At 43.6% G+C, this 5,778-nt stretch overlaps 1 pseudogene; it reads left to right on the top strand.

Annotated features, from left to right (window-relative positions):
- The first annotated feature begins 4,173 nt into the window (after window positions 1-4,173).
- On the top strand, window positions 4,174-5,297 carry LOC102865895 (annotated as a pseudogene).
- Window positions 5,298-5,778: the final 481 nt, after the last annotated feature.

Raw genomic sequence — 5,778 nt, 5'->3', positions numbered from 1 at the left:
CAGCTTGAGAAATGCAGAGCAAGTTCTTTGCTTTTTATTCTCCAATGGATGACCAAAAGAACAGTCCTGGAGAGGGTACAGTCACTCTTTGGAAACAAGAATGATGGAGCTTCACATCACATACTTCGGGCATGTTGCTAGGAAGGGCTATTCCTTGGAGAAGGACATGATGCTAGGAGGGAAGAGGGTCTGTGAAAGAGAGGAAGACCCTTGACCAGATGGATTGGCTCGGTGACTGCTGCAATAGGGTCTTATGTGTCAGGAAGTGTGAGAATGGCACAGGATAGAACAGGGCTCAGATCTTTTGTTCATAGGGTCTCTATGAGTTGTATTCACATTGATGGCACCCAACAACAACACCTTAAGCACGGTGCCACTAGGGTTCCTGAAGATTTCTTTACTCACCATTAACATAAATTTTGTCTCTTACCATCGGTGCTCAATGTTGTGAAAGGAGTCAGGTCTGATCTTGATTCACTTAATTATCCAGCAATTTTACACCCTTGCAAAAATTGTTGTTAAGTGTTGTGAAATTGATTCCAACTCATAGTGACCCCAGGTAAATCAGAATGAACCCCTGTCTGGTCCTGTGCCATCTGTACCATTCTGCGGTCCTTTTAAGCTCATCATTGCACGTACTGCTTCAATTCATCTAATTGATGGTCATCTTCTCCCTCACTGACCCGTCACTTTTCCAAGCATGATATCCTTTTCGAAGCTCTAGTACCTCCAGAGAAGAAGTCAAAAGCATGTAAGAAAGAGTTTCAGCACTCTTGCCTCTGGTGAGTATTATTCTTAGATTTGTTTTTCATAGTCCATGGTATAGTCAATATTCTTTGCAAACATTTCAATACAATGGCATCACTTGATCTTCCTTGTTTATTGTCCACTTTTCACATGCATACGAAGCAAAATACCATCCCTTGTGTCAAGTGCACCTTAGTCTTTCAAGTGGCATCATTGGTCTTCAGTACTTTACAGAAATCCTGGACAGCAGATTTATCCAATGCAGTATTCCATTTGATATCTTAAGAGCTGCTTCCATAAGTGTAGACTGTGAACCCAAGCAGCTTAGACTTCTTCCTTCAGTTTCACTGGCTCTTAATCATATTCTATTTCCTGAAATAGTTTGTTGTTGTTAGGCACTATCTAGTCAAGTATGATTCGTAGTGATCCTGTGAACAATGGATCTGAATTCTGCCCTATTCTGTGCCATCCTCATCATCTGACACACCTGAGCTCATTGTCACTATCACTTTGCCAGTCAATCTCATTGAGGATCTTCTACACTTTTGTTGATTCTCCAAGATCTTTCCTTAGTAACAGAAGTGAAGCCAGCACTCACATGACAGGATTTTGTACTACCAATGGAGTTACTAATTGCAAATATCTTTTTAAAAAATAATTCAAGACTACACACATGAACCTCACCTGATGGAATATCCAGGAATCAAATTAAAGACATCTGTGAAAGGAGATAGTAGAAAATCTCAGTATAATCAGTCAGGACTAGGCCAGGGGCCAAGTGTGAAACAAATCATCAATTGCTTCTACCATATGAGCAGTGACCTCATTTCTATCTCTAAGACCATATTTTCCAACTATTAATCCTTCTTTATTCCCAACTTTTGCATATTATTAATACACCTTGATTGTATTTTTTTTTTAATATATTTTTTCAATTTCAGATTGTTTGGTAGGGCTTACCCTTTGTCTTCCAAGCTTTCAGATACTAAAACACACAAATGCATTAATAACTTTCACAATTGAGAAGTTAAATTTTAATCTTAATTTTAAAGTTTGCACATTAATTAGCATGTCTCATTGGCTGGAATCCAATTGGGAAACTCTGAATTAGCACAGCGGTAATTGTTTCAGTCAGCTCTCTATGTAGCCCACGTAAATGGCCCCTGTAATTTAGCTGGCTAAACTATTTCCTTGGGCCAAACAGCTAAACTTGAGCCAGGTGGGCTTAAACACAAACACCAACTCAGAGTTTACTGTCCGAAGATGAAAGAGAACAGTCTGTCTGCCAGCATCTCTGGTCCTCCACACAAGAGTCTCAAGTGAAGAATTCAGCCTTCGCTTCTGCCCATGTCTTTGTTATCTAACGCTGCTATGATGAAAATATGACAAGTGAGTGGTTTTAAACAGAAATTATTTTCTCACAGTTTAGGAGGCTAGAAGTCCAACTGGCACCGGTTCCGGGAAAGCCCTCTCTATCAGCTCTGGAGTCTGATCCTTGTCTCTTCTGAACTCCTGTTTCAGGGCCTTCTTCAAATGTCTTTACATCTCTCTTCCGTCATCTCTGCTTCCAGCTTGCTTTAATCTCTTTTATGTCTCAAAAGAGATTGACCCACTCCATTAATCCTGCCTCATTAAGGTAAAAAAGACAACACATTTACTGAGTGGGATTATGACCACAGGCACAGTGGTTAAGATTCTGAGGTACACATTTGGGGGGGCACAACTCAATCCATAACAGGCGGCTAACCCAACATAACTGAAAACAGAATGATGCAGCAGACCCCTCCGACAAATTGTACCAAAACAAGCTGAAGGATATGCCACTGTCTTCCCCTATTTCATAAAGGAATTGCCTGGGAACCATTTCTTTTCAGACCTAATTATAAAGTCAGTTTTGAATTACAGAACAAGATGGTATGAAAGCCAGTGTTCAACAAGCAGAACAAACAAACACGCAAAGATAAAATACAGTGGGTTTTTACCCGAGGCTGCTGCCAGCGACAGCAAAATGGCTCCTTTTGCCAAGTGCCCTGGAAAACTTCATGAATCTCTAGGGAGACAGTTCCCAACACCCCACCGCCTCCCCTTTACAATGCACCCAGTAATGAAGGAATAACTACCCAGGGTTCTTTTTGCTCAGGCCTGGGCCTCTATTTAAAACCACCCCAACAATATAAATATGTAAATTCATACACCTTTTTTGACATACAAAGTTGACTCAGCTCATTTCAAAACTCATCTTATCAGTGCCTTTTGGGCATTTTGAAAATGATAAAAACATCAACTTTTTATAGTTTACCTCCTGGCTCTGCCAGTATCACAACACGTAACAGAGTTAAGTGTCCCTTGTATTTTATTCCCAACATGCATAAGTGTTTAGATTCAAAGTAAAAAACAAAAACAAACAAACAAACAACAAAAACAAAAAAAGCCAACAGTTGTCTTCAAGTTGACTGCAGCTCCCGGTGACCCCACATATATCAGAGGAGAATTGTACTCCATCCCGTCTTCAAGGACGACTTTTTTGTCTAAGTAGATCACCAAGCCTTTCCTCCAATGGGCTCTTTGCAGACTCAAACCCCAACCTTTCCATTCATATCTGTGCACTTAATTGTTTGCGCCACCAAGGGATATATCAGAATCATCTGAACAACTTGTTGGTTAAAACACACACCACATTATTGGGAACAAGTGTATGAAACACAATGTGAATGAAGGATGGTGTGAAACATAATACATACAAACTTAGCATACAAACCAATATAAATTTTTTTTAAAAAAACACCCTACACACATTACTGGGCCCCCACCCCTAAATCTCTGATTCAGTTGGTCTGGAATGGGGCCCAAGAATGTGCATTCTTAACAAGTTCCTGGGTGATGCCACTGCCACTTTGAGAGCCACTGATTTGGTTCATATGGCCTATTTCAAGTTTGTGGGAAAGCTGGAACACACTGTTGCTGATTTCTACAGGTTCTGAACCAACAACACCCACATGTTGTGGAATGGAAATCCTGGCCTTCCTTTACAGAGCTATAAGAAGGATGAAAAGCAAAGCAATATATGCCACTTAGTCAAGAAACAGACTCTTGTCTAGTCTAGCACTCAGTTTCCTAGAAAGGAGATTTAGGTTTCAGAGATCCAACAGACTGAAAATCTCCTAGTGAGTCCGTGGCTGTCCCAACACAATAGCCCCCGGTGGGTGGTGCGCCCCTTCCGGCGCAGGGTGGGCACTGAAGGTCCAGGGCCACTCGGCCACAGGCCACCACCGAAGCGGGATGTAGCGAAGGGGACCCGCGGCCTCCAGCAGAGCCCGCCCACCAGCGTGGTGTGTCTACCACCACAGGGAGACCTCTGCCCCCTGGGGCTGAGAGGCCCTGGCCTTTTCCCAAGCTGAAGTTACACGGTATTGAAGTACCAGCCAGATGTCTTCCCACAAAGGATCTGCAGTGGCACAGGGCAATGGGGCACCTGCCAGTAACAGGGAAACTGACACAGTGGAACTGGCTGAACTGGGACCCCTGCTAGAAGAGAAAGGCAAAGGAGCAATCGCCAATCCAACCAAAACTGAAGAAGAGCAGACATGCCCTGTGCCCCAGGAAGAAGAGGAGGAGGTGCGAGTACTGACACTTGCCCTGCAAGCCCACCACCCATGGAGAAGACGGAGGAATTTGTGTATAAGGTCTGGGAAGGACGCTGGAGAATCATCCCATATGACATGCTCCCTGACTGGCTGAAGGACAATGATTACCTGCTGCATGGCCATAGACCACCCATGACCTCTTTCCCGGCCTTCTTCAAGAGCATCTTCCGCATCCATACAGAAACTGGCAACATCTGGACTCATCTGCTTGGTTTTGTGCTATTTCTCTTTTTAGGAATCTTGACCATACTCAGACCAAATACATACTTCATAGCCCCACTACAGGAGGTGGTTTTCGGAATGTTCTTTCTAGGTGCAGTGCTCTGCCTCAGTTTCTCCTGGCTCTTCCACACTGTCTATTGTCATTCAGAGAAAGTCTCTCTGACTTTTTCCAAACTGGATTATTCAGGGATTGCTCTGCTCATTATGAGGAGCTTTGTCCCCTGGATCTATTACTCCTTTTACTGCTCACCACAGCCACGGCTCATCTACCTCTCCATTGTCTGTGTCCTGGGCATTTCTGCCATCATTGTGGCCCAGTGGGACCGATTTACCAAGCTGAAGCATCGGCAGACAAGAGCAGGAGTGTTCCTGGGACTTGGCTTGAGTGGTGTGGTGCCCACCATACACTTTACTATCGCTGAGGGCTTTGTCAAGGCCACAGTGGTTGACCAGATGGGCTGGTTCTTCCTCATGGCTGTGATGTACATCACTGGAGCTGGCCTTTATGCTGCTCGAATACCTGAGCGCTTCTTTCCTGGAAAGTTTGATATATGGTTACAGTCTCATCAGATTTTTCATATCCTGGTGGTGGCAGCAGCCTTCATACACTTCTACGGGGTCTCCAACCTTCAAGAATTCCGTTACGGCCTCGAAGGTGGCTGTACTGATGACTCCCTTCTCTGAGCCTTCCCACCAAAGGGGTGGAGGAGGAACTTCCCAAGTGCTTTTAAAAATAACTTCTTTGCTGAAGTGAGAGGAAGAGTCCGAGTTGTCTGTTTCTAGAAGAAACCTCTTAGAGAATTCAGCCCATTTTCATACCCCCTGGACAATACTTCTTTGTTCCTAGCTGGGAAGGGATTGAGTGGTCTAACTTAGCCATTCCCCTCCCCAGCAAGGTGACTCGTCCCCTCACAGAGACAGTACTTCGAAGTTCATATTGAGATTTTACTCCCTCTTCCAGCCATTTTGGAAAAAAAAAATTATAAACTGGAACGCTTCAGAAATTCTGTTTCTGGAAAATGTCCTTCCCTTACCCCATCCTTACATTGTAATCTGGCTTATAATGGGCCCTCTGTTTTTGTAGTACACTTTTCAAAAACAATTATAACCTGTTCCAATCTTTCTAAGGCCTGGATCTGCTTACACAGTAGGAAGAACAAAGCCA

Source organism: Elephantulus edwardii, unplaced genomic scaffold, assembly GCF_000299155.1.
Source record: "Elephantulus edwardii isolate Elephantulus edwardi_28Jun2011 unplaced genomic scaffold, EleEdw1.0 scaffold00270, whole genome shotgun sequence".
Classification (NCBI taxonomy): Eukaryota; Metazoa; Chordata; class Mammalia; order Macroscelidea; family Macroscelididae; genus Elephantulus; species Elephantulus edwardii.
Note: the sequence above shows the minus strand (reverse complement) of the source record. Positions and strands in the feature narration are given on the sequence as shown.